The sequence below is a fragment of the Bubalus bubalis genome, chromosome 19 (genome assembly GCF_019923935.1).
Source record: "Bubalus bubalis isolate 160015118507 breed Murrah chromosome 19, NDDB_SH_1, whole genome shotgun sequence".
NCBI lineage: Eukaryota > Metazoa > Chordata > Mammalia > Artiodactyla > Bovidae > Bubalus > Bubalus bubalis.
The window spans coordinates 61,202,390-61,218,813 of record NC_059175.1 but is presented as its reverse complement, the minus strand read 5'-3'; the positions used below and the strand labels follow the sequence as shown (position 1 = coordinate 61,218,813).

The window sequence follows — 16,424 nt, the reverse complement described above, 5'->3', positions numbered from 1 at the left end:
ACACGTTGGCAAGACGAGATGTATGAACCACAGAGAAAGTGTGTGACATAACTGCAGAAGGGGAAACAAGAAAATAGACAGTTTCTCCTATCTCCACCGCGACCAAATTCCAAAATACACTCACAAACGGAGAAAGTAACGATGAGCTGGAGAAGGCAAGTAAGATGATGAGAAAGTGCAAACAGATAAATAAGCGTTAAGTCTACAACAGAAGCTAGGCAAGCTACCATTTTCTATCTACATATATTTATATGTATATCTACATGTAGATAAATATGTATATGTATATCTATATGTAGATAAATATATCTACATATATTTATTACTTGTACACCCGCATACTTTCAACTCAAAAAAAAAAAAAACCTAAAGATATTCTCCTTTATATGGAAATCATGCAAAATAAGTGATCAGTAACTTATAAGTAATTAACAAACACCACAATTCACAACCGACCTAAGAAGTTTGGTTGGTATGGTCAAATAAAGTAAACAGATAGCCTGCTCCACAAATATTTGCAGAGTTCTAACTCGGATACTGGCAGTGGACAAAAGTTTCAAAGCTGGCGACGCTCGTTTGTCACAGTTTACTCTGTCTGAGTTCACTGACAAAAGAAAGGAGAGGCTCAGATAACAGCCCCTTTCATACAGGGACACACATGCACTGGTTAAAGACAAGACTCTCAGAAGTTACTGTGCTTCACTGTACTTATCTTTCTCACACAAATAAATAAGACAGAAGTATTTGGGACATGTATTACTTAGCAATGGTCATCAGCAGAGGAAGTAATAATTAACTGAGGGTAATTTTTGTAAAGGCACAACAAGAATCTCTGTTTAAATAAGAGGTTGGGAGTAAATCAAAGTTATTTTCTTGCTTTAAGCTTTTATATCACATGTCCTTCCAGGAACCAGTGTGAATATTAAAAGGTATTTTTCTAATATACTGTATCTGAGCTTCATGGGCTTCAAACTAAGCAACGTAATTTTCTTAGCAGGCCTTGTACCATATTATTAGCTGTGTGTGTGTGTGCTAAGTCACTTCAATTGTGTTCAACTCTTTGTGACCCTATGGACTGTAGCCCACCAGGCTCCTCTGTCCGTGGGATACTCCAGGCAAGAATACTGGAGTAGGTTGCCATGCTCTCCTCCAGGGGATCTTCCCGACCCAGGGATTGAACCCGGGTCGCCCGCATTGTAGGCAGACGCTTTACCTTCTGAGCAACCAGAGAAGCCCAAATTTTGTGGGGCCTATTCAAATTCAAGCTCTGGGCCTGTACTATTATAAGTGAAATTTTTTGACAAAGACATTGTCTGAGGTTCCAAAGTTATTAAGTAGCATAAGAGGTCCTAGAACTTTAGCTTTCTTGCTTTTGCCCCTGTTCCCCCCGCCCCCAAATTTTAGTGTGTTTTGATGTGTCAGCCTGTTTCTTATAACTGGTACTGCCTTCTAAATGCTGTGTACACACCAATTTTTATAAAACGTAACTTTTAAAAGTATGACAAGTCACCTGTCATCATAAAATATGGGATTTAATAGGCAAAGAATCAAGGTATGCCCTTAGGCACTCAATAACTTTGACCCATGGAGTATAAGGAATGATTCCGTCTGTTTATGCACCTGGCCCCTTTCCCAATATGGCAATAAGAGAAAGAGCAGTGAAATCTTCTAGGCTTTTCCCACCATACACAGCCACTGCTACCCACGGCATCCTCTACACCCTAGTGAAAATGACTTGGAATAATTTCCATCATTGTAATTTTAAAAATCCAGATTTAATTTAGCCATCGGTCATCACTATGTATAGGTCATAAAGACGGTCAGCTTTCACTCCCAACCTTAGCTAAGAGCTTACAGGGAAGAGTTTCTTGATGGCTCACACAGTAAATAATCTGCCTGCAATGCAAGAGATCTGGGTTCTATCCCTGGGTTGGTAGGATTCCCTGGAGAAGGGAATGGCAACTCCAATATTCTTGCCTGGAAAATCCCATGAAAGAGGAATCTGGTGGGCTACAGTTCATGTGGTTGCAAAGAGTCAGACCTGACTGAGCGATTAACACTTTCACTTACAGAAAAGAGAGAGGACTCCATAAATACTGTCAGAACCAAGCCCTGGATTGCTGACTGGTGAGTAGAAAAAGGCTTAAGCCTTCCAACTGTTCAGTCTATGGTTAAGTCCTTTAGTCTTAAATAATCCATTAAAATTAGTAGTAAATCTGCACTAACTCCAGGAAATCTAGAAAATGTAGAGAGAAAAAAAAAAAAAAACTGGAAAAGCAACCATTAGTAATCCTACCATCCCAGATGAATATATTTACTTTGGCATTTTGATATAGGTTTTGCTAATTTTTTTTTTTCTCATTTGACTTATTTTGCATAATAAACTTTACATAATGGAGTATTACTGTAATGGTTTTACGTTTTTTTAATTTTTGTTCAGCAACATATCATGTCAACAAAAATTATTCTCCATTTTAATGATGCAATAAATACTTAGCACTCAATAGCTGTATGCATCATAATTCGCCTATCTTTTGCTTGTCATTTTATCCAATCTTTACATTTCTCACATTTTCACCAGATAAATTCCTATAAGCATTATTTGATGGAATGAGGAATCTGCAGGTATTTTGAGAACCAACATCAAGCTCTCCTGCTGCCAGGCTGGTCCAACACCTCTGCCCCCCAGCGGTGTCATGAGCATGTCCCCTCCCCACAAGGATGACAATACTGGCCTTTATTACCATCTCCTGCTTTCACCCACTTTCACCCACATACAGAAAAACTCATCTCTTCGGCTTTGTTTTTATTTTACTACAAATATAAGGAATATTGAAGACTGAAGGCAAAGGAGAAAGAGGTAGCAGAGGATGAGATGGTTAGATAGCATCACTGACTCAATGGACATGAATCTAAGAAAATTCCAGGAGATAGTGGAGGAAGAGGAGCCTGGTGTGCTACAGTCTCTGAGCTTGCAGAGTCACACGACTTAGCGACTGAACAACAACAAGGAATATTTTCCCACAGGTTTATTCCTCCTATGGACAACACCTCTTCATACCCTTTACACAGTTACTGAGTAAGAAGTCCTTCCATACAACTTGTCCAGTGAGAATCTACAAACACCCAAACTGCATGTTAAACTCATCATCAACATGAGAAAAAAGACAAGATGAGGGAAACAAAATGTCAGATTTTTGGTGGTTCATTCTCTAGCAGAATTTTCTACTCAAAGGCTCTAGGTCCAGAAAATATGAAATAACACAGCCAGTCATACCTGGTCCCCTCATGCTGCTCTTTACTGTCACACACAGGAGCTGTGTCATGGACAGAATTGTGTCACCTTCTTCTTTTTCCTCCACCCCTGCCCCCAAATCCATAGGTCAAAGCCCTAATGTGACTGTATTTGGAGATGGGGAGTGCAGGGAGGTCACTAATGTTACATGAGGTCATAAGGGTGGGGTCAATCCAAGAGAACCCGTGACCTTATAAGAAGAGGAGAAGAGGGACTTCCCTGGCAGTCCAGTGGTTAGGACCCTATGCTTCCACTGCAGGGGGCTCGGGTGCAAACCCTCGTTGGGGAACTAAGGTCCTGCCTGCTGCATGGCCAAATAACTAAATAGATAGATAATAAATGACTAAATAACTTAAAAAAAAAATAAAAACAGTGAAGAGACACAGCAGAGTTTTTCTCTCCACCGCCTGAGGACAGAGTGAAGGTGGCCACCAGGAAGGGAGCTCTCACCAGAAGCCTCCACAGCCAGCACCCTGACGTTGGACTGCTGGCCTCCAGAACTATGAGGAAATAACTGTCTGTTGTTCAAGACACTCAGTCTGTGCTACCTTGTCATGGCCACTGAACAGACTGATATGAACAGAGTTAGACTGTTCTCGCTTTCCTTTCTCTAATTACCTGGGTGGGGGGTGGGCATGGAGGGCCCGGGGGTCTCCAGAGTAGCAAGGTGGTACAGCTGTCAACAGTCATCCTCGATGAACTACAGGTGTAGAGATAAGGCAGGTACTTCTTCCAATCAATACACTTGGATAACCCAAAGCTTACAAAAAGATGTGCCTCATTGTTGTGAAAAAGACCGGAGAACAAAGCACTAACTTAAGAACACAATACCACCACTCTCACAGACAATGCAATAAGAAACTTGAGAAAACTGGCTGGGATGACAAAATTAGGCAGCCTCGACTAAAAAGAGGCTCTTTTTAACTTGAACTCATATCCACACGTAATAAAATTTAATGAGGTCCAAATGAATGTTCTAAACTTGTATTCCCCAAACAGGAGTCATTATGAATTTACATTATACTTGGTAACACCTTAAAACCTCATCTGTATTTTTTGTTGTTTAGTCACTAAGTCGTGTCTGGCTCTTTTGCGACCCCATGGACTGTAGCGCACCAGACTCCTCTGTCCTTGGGATTTCCCAGGCAAAGATGCTGGAGTGGGTTCCTATTTCCTCCTCCAGGGGATCTTCCTGACCCAGGAATAGAACCCACGTCCCCAGACTCGGCAGGTGAGCTCTTTACCACTGAGTCACCAGGGAAGCCCCATTTGAACTTCGGAAGGCTTAAACTCTCTTCCTGTCAGTTCAAGCACCACATTCAATGTTATATTTTATTGACGTGCAGCACACAGAAGGAAAATAAATTCTAATTTTAGTTTGCAATTCAAACGTTTCTTATTTAGCCAGTTCTGTCCAGCAACTAATGACTCTGCCATAAGAATAAAATTATATTTCAAAAAAATGACTGATGAACACTTGTGTCACACAATCATCTAATTCATGGACCCATCCAGCATTCTTGTGTCAGCCTTACTGCATCTCCTCCTCTCAGAGTCAGTAATAAGTTCCTTTGACCACGATAAGGTCTTTGTTTGTCCTGAGCTGCCCAACCCCAATCCAATCCATAACCCATGACCTTCTATCCTTTCAACTACACTCTGTTGTTATGGAGACCTGTTTCTTTGTCCTTGCAGGTTAGCAAGTCCCACCTGCTTTAAATTCCAGAATCTCCAATTCCTTGCATATGGCAGGACTCAATAAGTATTTTATTAGCTAGACTTGCACTATCTAATATGGTAGCTCCTAGCAACATGTGGCTATTTACATTTTAATAACACTAAAAGCCAGTTTATTAGTTGCACTATTCACATTTCAAGTGCTCAGTAGCCCCATGTGGCCAGTGGCTACTGTATTGGACACTGAAAATGTAGAAGAATTCTATCACTGGACAAAGTTATATTCACAGCCTTGATCTATACCCAGTAGTCAATTCTTTCCTGTAATCTTTCATCTTCCGCTTTAATCGTGGTCAAAGAAGATGGAAGAAGTGGTCAGATTACAATTATATTTTAAAGTGAGGACTGCTAATACAGTGCATGTGGTAAGTAAGATGAAGACAGAAGAGTCCAGATGAGTCCAGAGTTTGATCTGAGTTGGAGAAGGAAATGGCAATCCACTCCGGTGTTCTTGCCTGGAGAATCCCAGGAACGGGGGAGCCTGCCGGGCTGCCGTCTATGGGGTCGCACAGAGTCGGACATGACTGAAGCGACTTAGCAGCAGCAGCAGCAGTAGCCATCAGCCAAGATGTTGACACTGTAGGTCGAACAGCTTTGGGGCAGCAGATGGTGACCTGGCCTGAAAGCTCACAACGTCTAACATATCTACCTGTGACTCTTCTGTGCTGATAGCATCTGGGCAGCAGGCAGAAGCTCTACTGAAACCGCACTCTGAGATGAATTAGGGCGTATAAAGATGGATGGTTTCCAATACTGCTTGTCAAGCATTTTTCCCCCTTCAGGCAGGTCTCCTTTCACCTTCTACTGTAAGTTGCTAGACACTTCTAGAACTTTCCTTGTCTTCCTCACTTTTAAGACTATGGCTTCAAGACTCTGATATTAACTTTCCCAACTTCTTGATTCTCACACCAAACCAGCCAGTAAAACCCATGCTGCCACCCTAGCTTGAGTTCCTCTTCCTAAGTCCCACAGCTCTTCAAGACAGCCCTCTCCTATGTTCTAAAACACAAAAATATTAGCACAAATACTGACTTTTAGCTTTTGCCCCATCATTAGACATCACTTTCCTAATTTGCCATTACCTTATACCCAAGTAAATAATGAAACCGGCCATTAAAATGCTCCAAACATTATATATATATATATATATATATATATATATATATATACACACACGATATATATATGCAATTTAATGTTTTAAAACTGAATACAACTAACATATTAGATTTTTATAACCTTTCACTTCACAGGCAACATTTAAAAGACTCTGATTATGTAAAATTGAAGAATAAGCATGAACAATGAATGTGTGAATTAATATAAACTCATCACCTGAACAGGTTTCCCTGGTGGCTCAGACAGTAAAGAATCTCCCTGCAATGCAGGAGACCCAGGTTCGATCCCTGGGTTGGGAAGATCCCCTGGAGAGGGGAATGGCAACCCACTCCAGTATTCTTGCCTGGATAATCCCATGGTCAGAGAAGCCTTGCAGGCTATGGGGTCACAAAGAGTCAGACACAATTTAGATGCTAACACATACACACACACATGACCTGAACAATACTGAACACCTTATTTGTGTGATCACCAATTGCAATTCTGTATTTGTAAGTGATATGTCACTACTGAGACAAATAGACATAGCACGTTGTCTCTCAGATGCGCTGTGCACATGTAAAAATATACCCTTGTTTCACTTTTTTCTTTTAAAGAAAAATGTAACATTCCAACTTGTCCAAATAATATAAACAGTATTATAATTAATATTTGTCAAAACTCAATGCAATGAGGGAAGAAACTCAATCTGTCTTGGTCTATGTTTAATTCCCCACATCTAGCTCAGTATCTAATATACAGCAGGCAGTTAATAAATATTTGTTGAGTTAATGCATGAACTATTACCATAAAATCAATAGTGGTTGTTCACTAGAGCATGTAACATAAGTGAAATGGGTTTTGCATTAAGAGCATTTATCTAAATGATATTTGAAGTAACATCTTTTTATTTAAACTCAAGAAAGCTGCTCTTGCAAAATCCTAGAACTAGTGTAAGGCTTTTGCCTCAGTTCACTACCTGGAAATGGAAACCCTGGGCTGCTGACTCCTGAGACAGGACCATTCATTGAGCAGGTACTGGGGCTTCCAGGACCTGATACTTGCAACTCAAAATTTACAAACAAAATCTGGCAAAATTCATGGATATCCTCATGAAAGGATGGGAAGAAGCACTATGTCATATTCAGGAAATCTAACTACAGAGGCACCAGCACGCAAAGCCAGAAGAAGGAGAAATGTACAATTCCATCTGATCAGTTGGAGGTGAGATGTGAGATATTTATGGAGTCAGAGTCACAAGGTCATTGACTGCTTGGTGGAAGGTATACAATGGCAGGGTGGAGAGCTGTTGGGATATCAGGGTTGGGTCCACACTTCAAGCACAAGATAATTGTTCTACCTGTGTTTTGAAAAGTGGGAATGGTAGGAGGTTGAACCTAACACATTGTTAATAATACAGAGGCTCAGGAAATCTGCTTAATATCACTGTGCTTATTCACTCAGTCATGTCCAAATCTTTGCAACCCCATGGACAGCAGCCCTCCAGGCTCCTTTGTCTATGGGGACTCTCCAGGCAAGAATCTTGGAGTGAGTTGCCAGGCCCTCTTCCAGGGGATCTTCCAACCCAGGGATTGAACCCAGGTCTCCCGCATTGCAGGCAGATTCATTACCATCTGAGCCACCAGGGAAGCCCAAGAATACTGCCTATCCCTTCTCCAGGGGAAGTTCCCCACTCAGAAATTGAACCTGGGTCTCCTGCATCACAGGCAGATTCCTTACCAGCTGAGCGACCAATGCTCTATTAACTGCCGAGGAAGATGTATGCATGCATGCTCAGTCATGTCGACCTCTTTGTGACCCCATGGACTGTAGCCCACCAGGCTCCTCTGTCCATGGGATTTCCCAGGCAAGAATACAGGAGTGGGTTGCCATGTCCTCCTCCGGGGGATCTTCTTAATCCAGGGATTGAATCAATATCTCCTGTGGCTCCTGCATTGGCAGGTGGGATTCTTTACCACTGAGCCACCTGGAAACCTACTGAGGAAGATGAAAGTGAAAGAAAGTGAAATTCCTCAGTTCAGTTCAGTTCAGTTCAGTCGCTCAGTCATGTCCGACTCTTTGCGACCCCATGAATTGCAGCACGCCAGGCCTCCCTGTCCATCACCAACTCCCGGAGTTCACTCAAACTCACGTCCATCGAGTTGGTGATGCCATCCAGCCATCTCATCCTCTGTCGTTCCCTTTTCCTCCTGCCCTCAATCCCTCCCAGAATCAGAGTCTTTTCCAATGAGTCAAATCTTCACATGACATGGCCAAAGTACTGGAGTTTTAGCTTTAGCATCATTCCTTCCAATGAACACCCAGGGCTGATCTCCTTTAGGATGGACTGGTTGGATCTCCTTGCAGTCCAAGGGACTCTCAAGAGTCTTCTCCAACACCACAGTTCAAGAGCATCAATTATTTGGCACGCAGCTTTCTTCACAGTCCAACCCTTCACATCCATACATGACCACTGGAAAAACCATAGCCTTGACTAGATGGACCTTTGTTGGCAAAATAATGTCTCTGCTTTTGAATATGCTGTCTAGGTTGGTCATAACTTTCCTTCCAAGGAGTAAACGTCTTTTAGTTTCATGGCTGCAATCACCATCTGCAGTGATTTTGGAGCCCCAAAAAATAAAGTCAGCCACTGTTTCCCCATCTATTTGCCATGAAGTGATGGAACCAGATGCCATGATCTTAGTTTTCTGAATGTTGAGCTTTAAGCCAACCTTTTCACTCTCCTCTTTCACTTTCGTCAAGAGGCTCTTTAGTTCCTCTTCACTTTCTGCCTCTCAGTCATGTCCAATTCTTTTTGACCCATGCACTGTAGCCTACCAGGCTCCTCCATCCATGGGATTTTCCATGTGAGTGGGCTGCCATTTCTGGGACCAATCTAAATATCACCACAGACTTAAGGCCTACCTGAATGGTCCTTATTCTTAAAGACCTACATTATGTCTAAAGGTAAAAAAGGAAGTTCCTGTGGAGACCACAAGGCAAGGTAGCCTAGCAGTGCTCAGGCTTGAGAGGGGCACATAAGCCGGCAAGGTTTAGCCAGACAAAGTTGGTGAGGACAGGAGAAGGTCCTTTGCAGGAGGGTCCTCTTGGCTCCTTTCTCTTGGTAACTCACAGTCTAAGGCAGGGCTCCTCCACTTTTGGGATCTAATACCTGATGATCTGAAGTGGAGCTGATATAATAATAATAGAAACAAAGTGAACAATCCATGTAATGCCCTTGAATCATCCTGAAAATTTGTCTTTCATAAAAGTGGTCCCCGGTGCCAAAATGGTTGGGGACTGCTGGTCTAAGGCATGATCTCAGGCATCTTCCTGTAGTCCTAACAAACACTCTATCAACAACTTAATGCCTTAAAAATTATTGAAAGGGTGGTACTTCTGAATAAGTCAGCAGATAAAGGGGAGTCCTTGGCCCTTCTGAGCACTATCCCAGCCAACTCTGTGATCTGAAACGCCAAAGCCTGCACAGGTAGAGCAAAGCACAGGTACTTCAGCCTCCGACAGGTGTGTCTCCCCACAGGTAAGACTGTGGCAGTGACATCTGACAGACTCCTCACCTGCAAGCAGGGCCCCTCAGAACCCAATGAGTCAGAGGCAAAACTGAAGGGAGGCAGGGATTTGACTGGTGGACACCAGAAAGGCTGGGGGTTCCTGGCAAAGAGGAAAGGGTCAGAATAAATCTATACATTGACATCAGAGGCGCAAGATGGGTGAATACCAGGGCTGGGCTAACTGCTCGGCTGGAGGGAGATCCCTGAAGAGGATTGTAAGTAGCTGACCTGGAAGTAATGGGGATCTTGAACTTAAACTTGGTAACTTCAGAAAACACGTGATTTGTCACATTTATTATATTATTAACATGTGACTTGAGACATTTTCTACCCCTGTTGGTGTAATCTCAGTGGGCCAGTGCGCCAAGATTGAAGAGTTTGCCTTACGGATGAGTTTCTAAGGGTCCACCTCACCCATTTCCTCTCACTGAACACCGTCCATACCTCTCTTGGGCAAACCCATGCATATTGACACTGGATGTGCAAATAAGGACTTAGATGTTTCCTCCCAGGAGTTCACACCTAATATGCAAATATCCAACTATCTATTACAGACATCACCCTGAAATCCCCACCAATGCACCAAATTTGGTGTGACCTCTCATTTCTCACCTGGATAGTCACAAAAACAGTCCAAATTGCCTCTCTTGCCTGCAATAAATAGTGCCAATTTCAATAAAGTCCCTGCAGTATTATTGGGAGAGTCAATTTACTTACCATCAATTTGATTATGACACTCATATTTTTCTAAATTGATCTGAGTGGATCCTAACACCAAGGACAGAAATTTCCAATACCTACAGAGATAGGAAATGTACTTTATATCATGACTCACACATCTTAACTGAAATGAAATTTTAGGAATTATAAAGCCTTAAAACACATGATGCACAATATTTCTATTCTGCTTTATTCAATTTCATTAAAAAAAAAATTAATGTTCACCCACTAAATTGATGTCTACAAAGAGTTTGGAGACCAGTGACCTGGAGGATACAGTGACATCTCCTCTGCATGACACAGGAGGCTGCTGTTGATCCGGCCAGTGCTCACATCTCCATTCTTAAACGTAGTTGCTTCTCCCCTCTCCCCTTACTCTATAGATTCACCAAGTTTCTTATAGTTCCAAACACATCTTATCTAATCAAACTTTGCACACACAGATATCTCTCCGTGCATGCATTTATCACTTCTAAGAATTTGTTTGGCTAATTTGTGTGGCTATCAATCTCTCTTCCTCTTTCAAAATTCCCCATAAGCATTTTTCCTCTTTGGAGACTTTTGGAGCCACTCCACAATCTGTAGCACTCACTCCTGACTGCTATCTGTTTAACTCAAGCCCTCCTCAAGTAGTGCTTTTATCAAATGAGCTGTGATGATCTTACTACTTCTGGGATTTTTAAAAACTTTGAAAATTTTAAAAATCAGGATGCTTCTTTATGTGACTATTGGCACCCTTTTCCTTTCAGTTATCTGGAATGGATTTTGTGTGACTTGCCACTAAAGTGTTATTAAATCAATGATATACTGCTCAATATCTTAGAAAGAAAGTGGAAGTTGCTCAGTTGTGTCTGACTCTTTGCGACCTCAGGGACTATACCGTCCATGGAATTCTCCAGGCCAGAATACAGGAGTGAGTAGCCTTTCCCTTCTCCAGGGGATTTTCCCAACCGGGATCTAACCCAGGTCTATTTATGGAAATATCCTATATTTTACATCATCTATCTCTTAATTAGGTCATGAGTTCTTTGAGCACAGAAACTCATTTATATTCACCACCTCAGTGCCTAGAATAGTGCCTGGTAAAGAGACAGTATCATTCAATGCTTAATGAGTCAGTCATAATGAAAGAACATTTATAATGCTTCATCAGGCTTATTTAAAAGCGTCAAGGAATTGTACACTTACAATAGTGACTGGTACATAAATGTCCTATAAATCTTCCTGGGTTCATAAAACAGAAATATTCAAATTAATGAGTTTGAATAATATATAATACTAAAGTATCCAAACCGTATCTATTTCTCCTATTCACACATGCGTCTATATTTACAGTGAGAATGTTTCTGGATGAAATTAGTATAATAAAAACAGGTCTTTATGGAAAAATAGTGGCCCCCCTTCTATAAATAACTACCCTAGTTCTCCCAAATACCAAAAATATGTACCAACAGTAGATATCATGGGTTTACTAGGTGATACAGACATTCCTTTTTATGCCAGAGAAATAAAGTCTGAGATTCTGTACTTAAAGATCTATCACAGTAACAGTAAGTTCAACAGAACTGAAATAGGCAGACTACCTTAGATTTTGACTCCCCTTGAAAATGGCAGGGAAGTTCTAATATATTCTATAATAAAGAAGTTCAGCAGTGGAGTGACTATTCTTTTTCTGAAATTTCAAATAAGTATGCTGAGCACCGGCTTCCCTGGTGGTTAAGCATTAAAAGAATCCTCCCACAATGAAGGAGATGTAGGTTCGATTCCTGGATGGAGAAGATCCCCTGGAGAAGGAAATGGCAACTACTCCAGGATTCTTTCTGGGAAATCCTATGCAGAGAGGAGCCTGGAGTACTACAGTTCATGGGGTCGCAAAGAGTCAAACAAGACTTAGCACCTAAACAACAACAATGCTGAGTGCAGCTCCTAATCCAGTGCTCAAGCCACGTCACACACACAGTGACTTCCCAGAAAACATATTGCTGCCAAACATCGCAGGCACTTGGATTCCACTCAGCACAGCTTCTAAAGACTTAACCATCCATCCCCCTCATCTTATCCTTGCAAGAGGCTGAACAACAGCATCTAAGATTATCAGCAAAATCATCCTGTCTCCCCAAATAGGCTCCCTAGTAATATTTTACACAAACATGCACTTTTCCATTTTATATTTCTCTGCTTAATCACAGATTGACATGAAAAAATGTGGTACCAAAACACAATCACACTCTAAAGCCAGTCCATAGCAATTTAAATATCATGAAGTACCAACTCTGACTGTCACAATCTATTAAACAGAAAGTCCCCAAATACTAGCCTCATGCTGGCCTGCAACATGGTCTCACTTCATAGTACTTGAAAGTGTCCACTCAAATTATGGCAATTTGCCCTTCATATTGATTCCAAATATGTCTCTGCCACTTCACAATTTCTCAAGATACTGGAATTCAACCACACATTTTTTCTTTTTTTCCTCCAGAATTACTATCAACGGGCATTCAAGGACAAAAGCTCCCACTGTAAATAGATACCTGTACTCCTTAGCCTATATATTGAACCCATCACAGCAGGAAAACTGTAACTGGTGTTTTTAATGTAATTATAGAAGAGAGTTTCGACTGCTCCTATACAACTTTAGGTGTTAGCACAGACTTGGAAATTTTTAAAGTAGATCTCTCTACTGGCCTTAAAAGAAAAAAATAAAACAAAAACTGAATACAGTCATGATCATTTTGAAAGTTGCCAAGATATGTTGACATTTTTTCACCTACAGACAAGGAATTTTGAAAATTTAAGTGATATCTTATTACAACACACAACCTCAAGAGAAGAGTAAAACTTTGCTTAAGGAACTAAATCTAAATTATATCTGTACAAGAGGTTTTATTTTACATGTGAAGGTTATACAGCAAAGAATCATTCTTATTTTTGTACATATATTCATAAATGTTATTAATACACATAGGTGGTTTAAATTTCCTGGAATCTGATCAAAAATATTTTAAATAATGAATGGCCTAACAATCTCCAGCCCTAATTTTGCCAATTTGTTTTCCGTATTCTAAGCTCTGTTTCTATAATATGCATTCAGTTTCTTGTTTGTTTTTTTAGATTCCACACAGATAAGTGATAGCAGCATTTGTTTTTCTTTGTCTTACATCACATTTAGCACAATGCCTTCAAGTTTCATTTGTGCTGTTGCAATGGCAGAATTTCCTACTTTCTCATGGCTGAATAATGTTCCATTGCATAAATGTGCCACTTCCTTATCAATTCATCTGTTGATGGACACTTAGGTTACTTCCATATCCCCACTACTATGAATAATGCTTCAATGAACATGGGAGGGCAGATATTTCTTCAATGTCCTATTTTCACTTCCTGATATATACCCTGAAGTTGGAATTTGCTGGATCATGTGGTAGTTATATTTTTAAATTTGTGAGGAGCATCCATACTATTTTCCATAGTGGTTGTAGCAAATTATATTTCTACCAACAGAGCCCAAGGATTCCCTTTTCCCCACATCCTCGCCAGCACTGAACTATATCCTGCCTTGTTGATCACAGCCATTCTAACAGTGGTGAGGTGAGAGCCTATGGTTCTCATTTGCATTTCCCAGATGCCTAGTGACATTTCACGCCTTTTCATGTATTTTTTGGCTATTTATACATCTTCTTAATTAAAGATACCTACTCTGCCTCTTCCCATAACATTATATTTTGAACTGCAGGACAAAGATATAAGACAAAAGGCAGTTTCCAATCACAGAGAACTATGAGTCATCTTTTATTCTATGACTCTTCAGTGGGTGTAATTGTTTTCCTTATAGTACTTTATCTACAGTACTGAGATAACAGATACAAATTCTGACACTCAAACCAAATATGTATAAAGTGATTACTAATAACAATGTGAAGTCAAGTGGGCCTTAGAAAGCATCACCAGGAACAAAGCTAGTGGAGGTGATGGAATTCCAGTTGAGCTGTTTCAAATCCTGAAAGATGATGCTGTGAAAGTGCTGCACTCAATATGCCAGAAAATTTGGAAAACTCAGCAGTGGCCACAGTGGGGACTGGAAAAGGTCAGTTTTCATTCCAATCCCAAAGAAAGGCAATGCCAAAGAATGCTCAAACTACCACACAATTGCACTCATCTCACATGCTACTAAAGTAATGCTCAATATTCTCTAAGCCAGGCTTCAGCAATACGTGAACCATGAATTTCCTGATGTTCAAGCCAGTTTTAGAAAAGGCAGAGGAACCAGAGATCAAACTGCCAATATCTGCTGGATCATGGAAAAAGCAAGAGAGTTCCAGAAAAACTTTATTGACTTCTGCTTTATTGACTATGCCAAAGTCTTTGACTGTGTGGATCACAATAAACTGTGGAAAATTCTGAAAGAGATGGGAATACCAGACCACCTGACCTGCCTCTTGAGAAATCTATATGCAGGTCAGGAAGCAACAGTTAGAACTGGACATGGAACAACAGACTGGTTCCAAATAGGAAAAGGAGTACGGCAAGGCTATATATTGTCACCCTGCTTATTTAACTTATATGCAGAGTACATCATGAGAAACGCTGGACTAGAAGAAACACAAGCTGGAATCAAGATTGCTGGGCGAAATAGCAATAACCTCAGATATGCAAATGACACCACCCTTATGGCAGAAAGTGAAGAGGAACTCAAAAGCCTCTTGATGAAAGTGAAAGTAGAGAGTGAAAAAGTTGGCTTAAAGCTCAACATTCAGAAAACGAAGATCATGGCATCCGGTCCCATCACTTCATGCGAAATAGATGGGGAAACAGTGGAAACAGTGTCAGACTATTTTTTTGGGCTCCAAAATCACTGCAGATGGTGACTGCAGCCATGAAATTAAAAGATGCTTACTCCTTGGAAGGAAAGTTATGACCAACCTGGATAGCATATTGAAAAGCAGAGACATTACTTTGCCAACAAAGGTCCGTCTAGTCAAGGCTATGGTTTTTCCCCAGTGGTGATGTATGGATGTGAGAGTTGGACTATGAAGAAGGCTGAGTGCCGAAGAACTGATGCTTTTGAACTGTGGTGTTGGAGAAGACTCTTGAGAGTCCCTTGGACTGCAAGGAGATCCAACCAGTCCATTCTGAAAGAGATCAGCCCTGGGATTTCTTTGGAAGGAATGATGCTAAAGCTGAAACTCCAGTACTTTGGCCACCTCACGTGAAGAGTTGACTCATTGGAAGAGACTCTGATGCTGGGAGGGATTGGGGGCAGGAGGAGAAGGGGACGACAGAGGATAAGATGGCTGGATGGCATCACTGACTCGATGGATGTGAGTCTCAGTGAACTCCGGGAGTTGGTGATGGACAGGGAGGCCTGGCGTGCTGCGATTCATGGGGTCTCAAAGAGTCGGACATGACTGAGCGACTGAACTGAACCGAATAACAATTTCAATGTCCAGTCTTAGAGGTCAGAAGTCAACAGTGGTCCAGGATTTCAACTCAAATATTGTCATATCCTTTTGATTAGATCTCAGGATTTTCAATGCTTGCATATAATAGTTCTTTTACATTACAAACCCAATTACAAAACAATAATTATCAGTTTCAGGGAAGATTTTTTTGGGAGGGTGAATTTTAAACAAATACTGAGGTTTTGTCACTAAGGTGCCAATTGCTCTTGATATTTTGAAAACAGGATGTCATCTTTTTAAGTCACCATTATGCAAACATCTTTTTAATATGTCATGAAGTCCACCATGTTCTAAGAGGGTCAGTTCAGTTCAGTTCAGTCGCTCAGTCATGTCCGACTCTTTGCGACCCCATGAATCACAGCACGCCAGGCCTCCCTGTCCATCACCAACTCCCGGAGTTCACTCAGACTCACATCCATCGAGTCAGTGATGCCATCCAGCCATCTCATCCTCTGTCGTCCCCTTCTCCCTCCCAGCATCAGAGTCTCTTCCAATGAGTCAACTCTTCACATGAGGTGGCCAAAGTACTGGAGTTTCAGCTTT

At 41.2% G+C, this 16,424-nt stretch overlaps 1 protein-coding gene across 2 annotated transcripts in view; it reads right to left on the bottom strand.

Annotated features, from left to right (window-relative positions):
* Positions 1 to 16,424, bottom strand: part of CTNND2 (catenin delta 2) — a 1,127,175-nt gene that overhangs the window by 938,815 nt on the left and 171,936 nt on the right. The window lies entirely within an intron of this gene.